The sequence below is a fragment of the Acomys minous genome (assembly GCF_964271855.1).
Source record: "Acomys minous genome assembly, chromosome: 15".
NCBI lineage: Eukaryota > Metazoa > Chordata > Mammalia > Rodentia > Muridae > Acomys > Acomys minous.
The window spans coordinates 9,542,692-9,555,994 of record NC_140497.1 but is presented as its reverse complement, the minus strand read 5'-3'; the positions used below and the strand labels follow the sequence as shown (position 1 = coordinate 9,555,994).

At 41.9% G+C, this 13,303-nt stretch overlaps 1 long non-coding RNA gene across 1 annotated transcript; it reads left to right on the top strand.

Moving 5' to 3' along the window:
- The first annotated feature begins 7,143 nt into the window (after nucleotides 1-7,143).
- Nucleotides 7,144-11,447, top strand: LOC311584361. Its single transcript, XR_014774833.1, has 3 exons — nucleotides 7,144-7,208; nucleotides 8,017-8,146; nucleotides 11,350-11,447. It is a non-coding gene; the product is annotated as an uncharacterized lncRNA (long non-coding RNA).
- Nucleotides 11,448-13,303: the final 1,856 nt, after the last annotated feature.

The window sequence follows — 13,303 nt, the reverse complement described above, 5'->3', positions numbered from 1 at the left end:
ACTAATAACACCAACTATAGTAAATATGAAATGTTGCCAATGAAGCTCATGGACTCCCTTCAAAGGAGACACTGGTCCCAAGCCCAGGCAATGGCCGTATACCCATTGCTGCCTTCAGTTGGTGACCCGCCTCCTCTAACTAGGGAACATGTGAGGTAATGGTGGGCATAGCATGACCAAGCCACCATCAGTCAAGAAGCATCTCCCCCTGCCTTACCCCAAAAGCTCTGAAGCCTCTCCTTGACAATGTCACAGTAATTATAGCTTCATTTTCAAATGTTCACCAAGTGACATTTTTAAAAATTACTTCAGATGGCATCTCAAACCTCCTCTACTGTTTATTGCCTGATGAGAATAGATTTATTTGTCTCCCTAATCACAGAGCAGAGCTGTGTCTCGGACTGATGTAATTATCAGATGGTATAAGAGGCAGAATTCTCTTCTGAATTTCTTTCATCTTAAAATGAAGCCTTATTTCATAACAGTGGGAAAATCAAGACTTCTTCTTAAATGATGAAGACAGATTAATAACTTGAATGGTCCATTTTCATTTCATAAAAAAATAAGTAAATGGAATTTATATTCTAAGTCATTATTTTAAATACTAATTGAGATATGAATTGGGTTTTTTTTCTATTTAATTAATGAGATAACATGGATGGCACTTTGAGGGCAGGCTCAGGCACAGAGGGGCCTGAAGAACTGTACAGAGCATGTGTTTGGGTAACATTATAAGTTTTATGTCTGACCTATATTTTATGAGAGATGCTATCACTTTTATTCAACATAAAATAAGTATACTTCTAGATAGAAAAGAGCAATTATTTTTACATTTTAACTCTTAAATGCTATAATTTCTGTAACAAAAAAAAAATCTGTTTTTCTTGCTCACAGTCATTCCATAACCCCCCACAATGATCCATCGTGTGCTGTGGCTCAGTTGTGGGAATGAGTTTTGTGTGAGCACCTGTATAAAGAAGGGAGTCTGGGCGTGGGCCACAGGGAGAGCAAAGGAGCCTGGCATTTCACACGCTTTGCAACCATAGCCATTCTCATCCGTCCCGAACTTAGAACTGCACTTTGAAAGACTTCTGTTCAGTATGATTTCCTATTTCCTATCTAGAAATATAGGCTTTCAACTGGCTAATTGTTTCATTAGCTGATGGGAATATGTAAATGCAATAACCCACGATCAAAGCAGACAAATGCACAGGTGTGGAGCACTGATACCAGTGAGCTGAGGCCATTTGTTTCTGTCCATAGGTTTGAACTAATTTGCCTAAATGGACTGGCCTGTTAAATACAGTGTGCAAGCCTCACGGCTCACAGCTCATAAACTGTGAATCCTTTCTATAAACCATGAATCTCCTTAAGGCTCATCAAGTCATTCAAACAAAGGGATGAACTCGTTCCGATTAAGAGCGGAAACTCCCTCAGCACTCCAGCGTTCAATCTGAACAACAGAACGCTATTTTTCATCCTTGTACATGAAAAGCATTTTCCACCGCAAAGTCACGTGCCTGGTTTGTTAATCCCTGTGTTCGCACAGAGCTTTTCTCTATGATGGCGCTGAATCTTGTTACGAATCAGTTGTGAAACCCTCCGAGTATTTCCCGTCTCGCTGAAGAATGTTAAAAAGAGGCTTCCGGGAAGGTGTCTTAAAGTAGCATGCGTAGTTTGCTGTATTTGTTGCGTGGTGGAAAGGACGTGGGGAACTGAGGAGGTTCGGCCCTGTCACCTTGATGTCTAAGATAGAAGCTTGACTCTTGCATCATTGTAGTCCGTGCAGTGAACAGGGCAGATGTCACCTGATGTTATTATAAAAGCAGGCATCATATATGGTAGCACGCTGAACAGAGCAACCAGGAGAACCTCTGAACATGCTACTACTTAAGCAGCACAGAGATCATCTATGTTAAGAAAATGAGGAAATGCCCCTTAAAGAACGCAAATGTGGCCTCAAGTCATTATCATAATTCACTGCAAAATACAGTCTGTCATTGTGACTTCTTTATCTCTCATATCGTGTCTACAGTACATATTAAGAGACACAAATTAATAAAAGCTAAATTGACATCCACCCCCAGTGAACTTCTCAGTTCTTCTATGTGTGTGTTGCCAAGGTGTATGTTCAGGCACACGTGTGTATGTCTGCATGTGGAGGCTGAATGCCAACATCAGGTGTCCTCTCTCAGGCATACTCCACTCTCGTTGCTTTTAGCAGGGTCTCTCACCAGCCTGGAGTCAGCTGGGAAGTCTAGATTAGCTGCCGGGCTACAGGCTCACCACTGGAATTACAGCCACAAATAACCACGCTCAGCCTTTTTACGTAGGAGTCTGTGACTCTGATGCACGTCCTCGTGCCTGTGAGACAAACTTCTTACCGACCGAGCCAACCGGCCAGGCTCTGTGTTCAACCAGTCATATCTTCACACGCTGCTGTTTGTTTCAAGTTGTAAAGCAAGAATTTCTTTTCCACAGATCTTCGTTTTCCTCCTGGTCTCTTGTCACTGTGCCGGACAGTGTACTATGTAGTGGAAAGCAAACTTCAGATCCTGCTTATCCGCGCTTAGTTAGCTCACACAATTCACCTTGAAGGGAGAGCTCACTTGCATCCAAGGTGGGCGAGTCACCATGTATTATTGACCCTGTTCATTTTATTGGTCACTGAAGCTCAGGGAAGTGGGGGGGAGGGGAAGGAGTCTGTGCTAGTTAGCAAGAGAGCAAGAGAGTTCGGGGAGAGCACCCCGGTTCTGCAGGGATCAGCTACAAGAAATTCCATGAGTGAAAGTCATTATGCAATAGCACAGAAAATAAGTTGGGAGTAATTCAATAATCTGTAGGTAGGATTTCAATAATAATAAAATCTATTTTGTTGTGAATGTTAAGTAGGCACCTTCTACCGACTTACTTGGAAGCCAAATATGGAAACACAAAAGTAATAAACCTGGAGACGTAAAATGGGATTTGTTCCACAATATTCTGTTTTTGCTGTAATATGTAAAATCAACAGACGATTTGAAAATATCCTTCTCACCCCATGATCTGAATAATTCATGTATTTAAAGTTTTATGTTAGTTTCTGTGGATATCAGGACTCATATTTCAAACTATTTTATCTCTCAATGAAAATAAAATAGCATTGCTTAGAATTCTCCACTGTTCACACTGTTATGAGCACACTGACCATTCTTCCCTCTGCCCACACCCTGCCACCTCCTCTGGACTCCTCCTGCCCTGCAACCCAGGAGCTTTTTCTACCCATCCATTGACCACTGAGAAACAGCTCTCCATCATGATTTTTAGGCAGTATGGTGAATCTGAGTCTCAAAACATATCTAAGCTGGTGAGATTTTTAAAAGAACAATTTTTGTCATCATCTCCTATCACAATTCAAAGATATTTCTTTCTCAAATCTGTAGAGTTCTTTAAGAGGGAGGGCATAGCTGTTCCTACATAGAGCAAGCATTTGGTAAAACCATAGTGACTGATCTTCTTTAGTGCTATGTCATAGGATACAGGGTGAGAACCAATCAAAGTCCTGAAAACATGATTCCTCCAAACCACAAACCACAGCACAGTTAAGACTGCGTTCCTCTCTGCCATTGCATCAAAACATACTGTCACGTGCACCTTGGTGACAGCTTGAGACCTGAGGATACCAGAAGCAGTCACTTCCAGTCAGAAGCAGTCACTTCCGGTCTTGACTTTGGTTTCACCTTTTCTGAACCCAAAATGTTAGCTCATTTTGAGGCAAGATGTATTTTAACTACTAATGTACATCTCTTTCACTTTAAAAATGTATTTTTCACATGTGTATATGAGTTCTTATCATCTCTATGTGATAATAGTCCATCACGTCACGTTTGTACTACTTTGAATAAAATGTCCCTCATAGGCTCAGATGTTTGAACACTTGGTTCCCAATTACTGATGCTGCTTGGGGATGTTTAAGGGGTGTGGCCATGTTGGAGAAAGTACATCACTGTGTGTAGGTCTAGGTGTTTCTGTCTCACTTCACTTCCTGCTCACTGTCTCTGCTTTGTGCTTGCTGTCAGAGAGGCAAGCTCCCAGCTTTCTGCATCTGTCACCATGTCCGCCACTGGCTTCCATGCTTCACAACATGATGGAAACTTCTCTCTGGAGCCATAAGTCCAAACAAACTCTTTCTTTTATAAGTTGCCTCAGTCATGGTATTTTATTGCAGTAACAGAAAAGTGACCAATACAATGTCCTCGATCACTTATTCATATCTATTGGAGTCTGAACCACAGTTTCCTGTTTAACCATCTTCTGAATCACCATCATTCAGATCATAAACATTTGAGAATTTTACTTAATAGTTTCTTGACCTTTGGTGCAAGGTCAAGTGAGAATCCTGCATTCATTTGTGTTTACAGTTATATGCAGACCACTCAAAAGGGGCCGAGAATCCTTACCTTGTTATGATATTACATCTACCACCTGCTTAATAGAAACTGCCCCAGAAATGAATCTGATGAGATTGCTTTATCATTTCCCCATGCCAGCTTGGGGTGGGAGAGTGAAGGAACTAGGGGCAAGCAGTGTGTACTTCTGAATGTCCCTTCCATTTAGTTGTTAGTCTTTTGAGAATTTCTTCCTGTCAACCTGGATTGCCACTGAGCATTTTACCTTCCAAGAGTAAGTGTGCTTAGGGACCAGTTTTAGGGATATGACACAGCTTCTCGGTCCAGGATGTAATAATGCCCTTCCACGCTCCAGTGTGAGAGAGGCTGCCATGAGGCTGTGCAGGAACCAAAGGGAGGCAGCATCTGTGAACTTTTGTCTTGCATTCTTGGTCAACAGCAAATGTTTGACCCATAAATGCTCTACTGATACATACTGTCAATGTTTTATATGTGCTAACACATCTGCAGCTTTGATTTGGCTCTCAGAATCTTTGCTTTAGGTTAAATATTGCTGTCATGTCACAGTAGTCCCTCTCACTAACCAAGGTTGCTGGTGAATAAATATGGAAGGTGATAAACGGAATGCAAGCTTTATGTGACTTCAGAAGCTGTCCCAAACATGAGAATAAACAGCTTATAGAACCATTAAGCAAACCACTTGAAATAGGAAACAAAGTAGAGTTGAATTTTATTCCTTTGGTTGTTGTCAATTTTTAAAAATTTTGTCATATTCATTTTTTCTTTACTATTTGACATTAAGCTTTTCCTGAACATAATAAAGTGCTTTACTATATTACTGTTATTGTGCACCAGAGAGTATTTTATGGATGTTTCAAAAATCAGATTTTTATATCTTTGGGTCTATTTTATAACTATATGGACTTAATGTGAATTAATTTAAAAGTCATGAAGTGAGATTAAGGTGAAAGCTGTAATTTGTTCATTTACATATTTCTATTTTTTATATTTTGAAAGTTTTTATTCAGCTCAATAAATATCCAGTGAAGTTTTCCTGTGAAAAACTGTACGCTAGTTGCAAACATAAGCAAGATAAGACTCTTGTGATGAATTCATGATAGGAAGTTGTGGCACTGATGTAAGGTTGAGGATTTTCCACTATTTGTCCACACCTTTTCCACTATGAAAAAGATAAGAAGAACTATCTAGAGTACATATTATAGTTGAGGATGGAAAGCCTTGGGGAGGATAGAGGGCCTTGGAGAAAATGGAGAGTCTTGGGGAGGATAGAGAGTCTTGGGGTGCATGGAGAGTCTTGGGGGGATATCTAGGGAAGATGGAGAGCCTTGATGTGGATGGAGAGTCTTAAGGAGAATGGAGATTATTGGGAAGGATGAAGAGCCCTGGGGTGGATGGAGTACCTTGGAGATGACGGGAAGCTTTGAGGTAGATGAAGAGCCTTGGGAAGATGAAGACCCTTGGAGTGGATACCTTGGGGAGCACCAATAGCCTTGGGGATGATGGGAACATTGTGTAAAAGTAACTTTTATTCTAGCTCAAATGCTGTCTTAGAGTCTTACTGCCTCCTTCTGCTGCACTAGGCCTAGTCCTAGAAGCTTCTAGACTTTATATAATCTAACCTAGGCCTAGAATGTTTTCAGCTTCTGACACTCCTTACCTAATAAGCTTGCCCTTACTTGTTCCTTCTGAGCTCTGGGCTGGCTGGTGCTTCAACTCAGCTGTTCTGGTTCAAACTCTTCTCCCAGTTGACTTATTTAATCTGGCTTCTTTTTCTCTTTCTTTCTTTCTTTCTTTCTTTCTTTCTTTTTTGTTTGTTTTTGTTGTTGTTTTTGGTTTTTGGTTTTTTTGAGACAGGGTTTCTCTGCGTAACCTTGGCTGTCCTGGAATTCTCTTTGTAGACCAGGCTGGCCTCGAACTCACAGAGATCCACCTGCCTCTGCCTCTGCCTCCTGAGTGATGGGACTAAAGGCATGCGCCACCATCACCTGGCCTAATCTGGTTTCTTTTGGCCCAGAATTGCTCTGCTTAGCCTCAAACTAACTCAACAATCTGCTCTAATCTTCTGGCTTCTCCTCATTTTCTGGCTCATTCCATCTTCACCTGAGTGCTCCCTCCCTCCCTCTCTCTCTCTCTCTCTCTCTCTCTCTCTCTCTCTCTCTCTCTCTCTCTCCCTCCCTCCCTCCCACCTATCTCTCTATTACTATGCTGATTTTAAAAAAACACCCCCTCTCTTTGAAAAATTGCCTCTTAAGTAGATTCCCTTTCTTCTCTCCTCTCATGAGAGTTGAGTATATCCTGTTCTGTCAAATCTTCTCTGATTTATCACCTTTTCTGCCACTCAATTAGACATCATTTTTAAACAAACTAACTTTACCTTTCTTTGGAATTAAAGGCGTGTACCACCATGCCTGGACCTATGCTTTTCTTTACCTGATACTTGCTCTATACCAGGCTGGCCTTGAAATCATGTCTGTTTGCCTCTGTCTCCTGGATTAAAGGTGTGTTTGTATTCCAGCCAGATCACACAGACCTAGGAGGCCTTTGGATGTGATCCCTTGCCAGAACAGAGATGCTCTGAATTAACATTCTTCTATAGTCTTGAAGTGATGGAAGGCCTTGAGGAGGATGGAGAGCTTTGGGGAGGATGGAGAGCCTTGAGGAGGTTGGAGCCAGGCATTGTGACGTCACTGATGGCATCTGCTTTTCATTGGACTCTGAACCAGCTCCCAAATAGAAAGTGCAAGGGCTGATACCAATGAATTGGAGACCCAGGGGCCTAGGATCCAGCCCAGGGTCGAGGTAAGCATCGTTGACCTTCTGGAATTCATGAGAATGAAGAAGGAATGTCTATTTATAGATAATGAAGTTCATCACCAGCATCTAGCACTCTTTGAAGATGAACTGGTTGGAAATAGATAGCAAGCTACACCGGTGTCAGTCAGGAGGTACCACACAAGGGCATTTGAAGGATGCAAACACCTTCCTCTTTAAACAACTTTACATCAACAACACCACACATATAATAAACATAACTGACACAAACGTACAAAGGGGATACAAACCAAGTTCAACACTGTCCTGGAGAACAGGAAGTAGTCTGTAATTCCGGAAGTGGTGTGAGCAAATACCAGCCAAGATAGAGTGTGCTTATTATATTCACTAAGGTCAAAGAGAAAATAGAGCTCCCCATACATGCTAGATTTATAAAAGGAGAGACACAGGTACATAATGAACATAAATGAGCTTAAATAAAATAAACCACTTCGGTGGATAACAGTCTTGCTGGACTGTTTTTACTTGGTTTTAACACTATGTGTGTATAAATAGCTTACAGTTTTCATTCAGCTAGAAAAAAAACCCAGATGTTCCTTCCAAAAGAAAGACTGGCAATAAAATAGTATGAAATATTTAATTTGCAAACATCAGGCATATTAAAACAGATGCTTGTATAAAGCAGATGTTAGAGGAGATAGCCCCATTTAGAATGAACGTAAGTGTATGGAAAAGATTTAGATTCATGAACAAATTAGCACATCTTAAAATTTAGATATAGGCTATTTCTCCCTGGGGCAGGAACCCCTCAGTGGAGCGGTTCATTCCAACACAGGTTTGGGAATGGAAATGAAGATGCTTCTTATTGGAAATGCTGAGCCTCAACTCTGATGCCCCAAGATAGCCTTGAGGAGCCCTGATGTCATCTTCACAGTCACACAAAGCAAAGCATTCCTGAACAGCAGGTATTCAAGCCATGATACCCTTGACTCTCTAGAGTGTGTGGCCAGCTGAGCTTCTAAGAGCCGACTGTCAACCCAGCTAATGAAAGAGGTTGGGAAGAAGTCAAAGTTCTATTTAAGGCACAGAGAGGCTGTAATGGCATTCTGGGCAACTAAATGAGACTATTTAAAATTATACATATTTTTTTAATTTATTTTTTTAATTTATTCAGATTACATCTCAATTGTTATCCCCTCACACATCTTCCCATTCCTCTCTCCCTCCCTCTTTCACCCTTTTCCCCTCTCATAGGTCTGTGACAGAAGGGGACCTTTTTCCCCACCATAAGGTCATGGCCTATCAACTTTCATCCTGGTAGCCTGCTTATCCTTTCTCTGAGTTACACCAGGTCTCCCCACCAAGGGGAAGTGGTCAAATATGGGACACCAAAGTTCATGTGAGAGTCAGTCCCTGCAATTCCGCAACTGTGGAGAATGTCCTATCTATTGGCTAGATCTGAATAAGGGTTCAGCGTTTACTGCATGTATTGTCCTTATATTTTAAAGTAAAAATAGGACATAGCTCCATGGTAGATCACTTATCTAGCAAAATCAACATCCCAGGTCAATCTCTAGTACCAGAACACAAAACATAAAAACAGTAACAAAACTGTATAGTCATGCCTGAGGCCATAGATTGATCTTGTTGATACTTCATAACTGTAATTTTGCTACTTATGAATCATAACGTAAATACTTGATGTGCAGGATATCTGATATGCAATCCCCAAAGTGGCCATGACCCAAATGTTGAGAATCACTGGCTTGGGCAGTGCAGGCTGAGACTAGCTTACATTTCTCTTCTGCATTCATGTAGGTCCCCCACCAACACCGTGGAAACATTTCTTCTGCTTTCTTGCAAGATTCATAATTTTTTCTTTTCATTTATTTTTTTTTTCTTTAAAACAACCTCTCCTCTAAGATTTCCCATTCTTTCAGGAGTCGGTGGAATTTGACATCGCATGTGGTAGGAGCATAAACATCTACGGCAGAGAACAGAACAACTCTAGAGTCCCTGTGGACATCATTTCACTGGGAGCGAGTCATCCCTGTGTTCTGGTCCTGTCTTGGAACCCAACACTTCTACATCTGCAAACAGTTTCTTCCTCTTTCTCTGAGTCATATTTACGAGCATCTGTGTAATAGTTATATTTCAGATTTCATTGCCATTAACAATGCTGATTTCCTAGAAAATAGCACACTTTCCTTTTATTCTGTTGACATTCCTGTTTTTGCCTTCACTGCTGAATTCAGACTATAGCAGCAGGAAGTGTTCTGAGACATGAATTTTAATGCCTTGTGTCTTTGCCTTCTCCATGTGATGCCTCACCCTTTGATCTCAGCTGTCAGAGATACTGTGCTCCTTTTTAAAAAAGTAAATCTCTTCAAGTCGCTTCTAAATCTTCGAGGCACAAATAATAGATGCATTACTAAAGTGCAGCATTTGAGCTGAAACGTGATCAAGCCGTGTCATTTGATAGTTCCTTCAGTGACGAGGTGACATATTAGATACAAAAGCAAAATAAATAACTCATTTTAGCAACTGAATATCAGCCACCCTAACACAAAACCGTTTTCAAAATCCCTGTACTGTTGAGTTTGGCCATGCTTGGAAATAGGATTTTTATAGATTTGCATTCCTTGTGGGTCCTTTAAAAAGTACACTTTATGAAATATGTGCAAGGTACATAGCATTATACACAATACATAAGAATAAAAAAATATTTAATCTAGTGATGCTAGATTGCATTCTTTTTCTTTTTAGTTTGTGACAAGCACAGTTAAAGCCCATTAATTTATCAATAACATCAAATATGGCAGCATTTCACTAACTCTGGCCCTCATGTTGTACATCACCTGTCTATCTTGTTCGTCCACATTTCCCCAACTCCTCTCCCCAGGGAACCCCTGGCAACCATTGCTTCTTTCTGTACCTCTGTCTGACGATTTTACTTATTTCAGATTCCACACAGAGGCAAGAGACTCATGTATGACAGGGCTTCCTGTGCCTGTCTAGTCTCAAGCAGCAAAATGTTTTCTAGGTTGGACCATCTTGTTACAAATGGCAGAAATTTTGAAGGCTAACTGGTGTTCAATTGTAGTTATGTATCATGCTTTCTTCATTAATTAATTAATTCATCCATCCATCCATCTATTCATCCATCCATCCATGGTCACTTACATTGTTCACTTTCCCCATCTTTGCTGTTGTATGCTAAGTCAAATGGTGATTCTGGTTTTGCTTAGAAAACTCCACCCTGTTTTCCACAAGGACCGCACAAGATTATACTTCCTCCAAGAGCATGCAGGGCTCCTTTCCGTATGTTTGCCAGTCTATGCAACTTTTTTACTAAGGGCTCCCTCTCAGCTCACATGAATTGTGTCTTAGAGGTATGAGGCACATTTGTTGTTCAGGAAATGCATATTGTAGTGGTTCACCTGAACGGTCAAGTTGGTGAAATCTAGCCTCATCTGGGAAGTTACTCTCTGGGCACTCCTGTGAGAGATTTGCCTTCTTTCTGTTGCTGAGATTAGAAAGTTCAACTCACTGTGGGCAGCACCATTCTTTGAGCTGGGATCTTATACTGCTTAAAAATAAATAGATACATAGATAGATAGATAGATAGATAGATAGATAGATAGATAGATGTCTCCTGAGCACAACCATTTATTTCTCCTTGCCTCTTGGCTTCCCCTGCAGGATGGACTGTACCTTGAAACTGTTACACAGAACAAACTTTGCCTTCCTTGAGTTTTTTTTTTCTTGTCATGTCTTTTAGACACAGAAAAGAGAAAAGTCTCCAGTCCACCTCAGTTAGGAGTAACAACTCAGGTGTGGCTCCCCCTTCTGATCTCTTCAGGTTGTGTTTCCCCACTATGGAGTTACATGTACTTGTAGTTACATGTAATTGGTCACAGTCCTTCAGGCTCAGCCAATCATCCTATTGGAAACACCATCCACTCTTCAGGGAGTCCCAGCACCAGCCTCTGGCTCTGTGAGCCCCAGAAGCTGTAATTAAGGACCACAGCCAGGGACACCACTGCCACTGACTGCTTACAGCTCTGAGGCTCAGAAGTCCAAAGAGTTGGTGCTGGAAAACCCAGGGTCAAGTACAGAGTGCTGCCTGGCTCATGAATGGCATCTTCTTCTGGTTGTTCCCTCACAGGAAGGAAGGACCAGAGCCCTGTGCTTCTCATCTCACATGAGTCCAGCCACTCCCGAAGGCTTCACTTCCAACTGCTATAACATGGAGATGGGGGGGGGCCAAGATAGAAAGTTGTGGAATATGAAGATTAAAACTAGAGCATGTTGCTTTAAAATCTATGGCATTTCTTTCAGTTAAACAATGTCATGTAATTATAATTCCACTAAAATTTGCCTCCTTAAGTCTATCTTCTTCCACTTCACTAATACGCCATGTATCATGCTTAAGACTGAATCATGACTGAACCGTGATTCCAAAAATAACCCAGGCCAAACAGTGACACACCAGCAAGACAAGGAAGGGCCACGACAGCTGCACCCAGGCCTCGTTATGCAAGATCTGGTTGCCAACTTAGGGTAAGAGTGAGAACTCTGAAGGCAGCTTCGTGTACGATATTCAAATATTGTTCTACTTACTTCTCTCCCTGACTGTGGCTGCTCATTTTAACTTAACTTGAACACACTCTCCTCTTATGTGTAAAGGCGTAGCAAGGGTCTCAGTACAGGGATGACGGGTCTGCTTAGGCCCAGGGAGTCACAAGCATCCTGTGCAGCTTGCCTTGGAATCCTGAAGACTCACATAAAACGTCAGGCAAGGCCATGCATGCTTCCAGTCCCAGTATTGCAGGTGAATACAGGTGATTCTGCAGAGCTTGCTGCCCAACCCACATATACAGTATCTCAGCCCTGAAGCTCTGTGGTAAACGTCTATTTGAGGGAGGAGAGGAAAAGCTGAGGTATTGACTATTGAGATGCTGCATGATGATGCTACTATTATTGTTACAGGAAAAAGAGGGTGAGAGAAGAGTGCAGATGACTAAATGGGGAGACAATTAGAGGAAAATAGAGAAGAAAAGAGAGGAGGGGAGGGGAGAAGGAAGAGGAGGGAAGAAGAGGGAAGGGGAGGGGAGAGGCTGTTGTACTTGGTTGCCCCTGTTTTCTTCTTTGCATCTAGCACAGCCCAACACATCATTTCTTTTTTCATACAAACTTGAAGTTGCTGAATACTGAAAATAATTCTTGTTGTATCTACTCTCTGGGGTTTAAATATTGATTCTTATTCCTCAGTGATTTCAGCAATATTCATTAAAACTTAGAAAACAATCTCAAAGGAGCAGCTTTATAAAAACAGAGACTAAGATGAAGCAGTTACAGGCAACCATGATGCTATTCACACATGAGCAGAGAGCTGGAGCTAAGGGAAGCAGTGAGGGCCGCCTCCCCTTGCTTAGTGTGTGTAAATCCTAATTAGCCTCAGGGTCACCATGCCAAGGCCAGCTCAGCAAATCTCACTCCGTTCTTTTTCACTGGTGACTGTGGTGTGAGACTCTGAGGTGCAGCAAGAGCGGGCCTTGACTTTCTTCTGCACCCATCATCCCCTGCCTGCTGCCTGGGTGGGTGTAGCATTCCTGTAGGGGAGACCAGAGCCACCCTCCAACACCCTGCCAGGTGACTACAGAAACAGGTCTCCGGCTGCCTGTGAGTCACAGCCAAGTGCATTAACATTTCCATGACATCATCTCAAGATCTGGTGACACAGCTGGTGGGATAGAGAGCTTAACTTCCCACCTTAGCTGCCTTAACAAAAAATTGTGCCAGCCGGGCAGTGGTGGCACATGCCTTTAATCCCAGCACTTGGGAGGCAGAGGCAGGCAGATCGCTGTGAGTTCAAAGCCAGCCTGGTCTACAAAGTGAGTCCAGGACAGCCAAGGCTACACAGAGAGACCCTGTCTCAAAAAACCAAAAATTAAAAAAAATTTTAAAAAAATAAATAAAAAAACAAAAGTTGTGCCTATTGAGTCAGGATGACAGAGGACCTCTGGTTCCCATGGATATCTGACTACTTCTCTGTCATGGTCACTGCCCATCCTCCCTTTAGAAGACCTCACAGATACAGATACCAGTTCCTTTTGCAC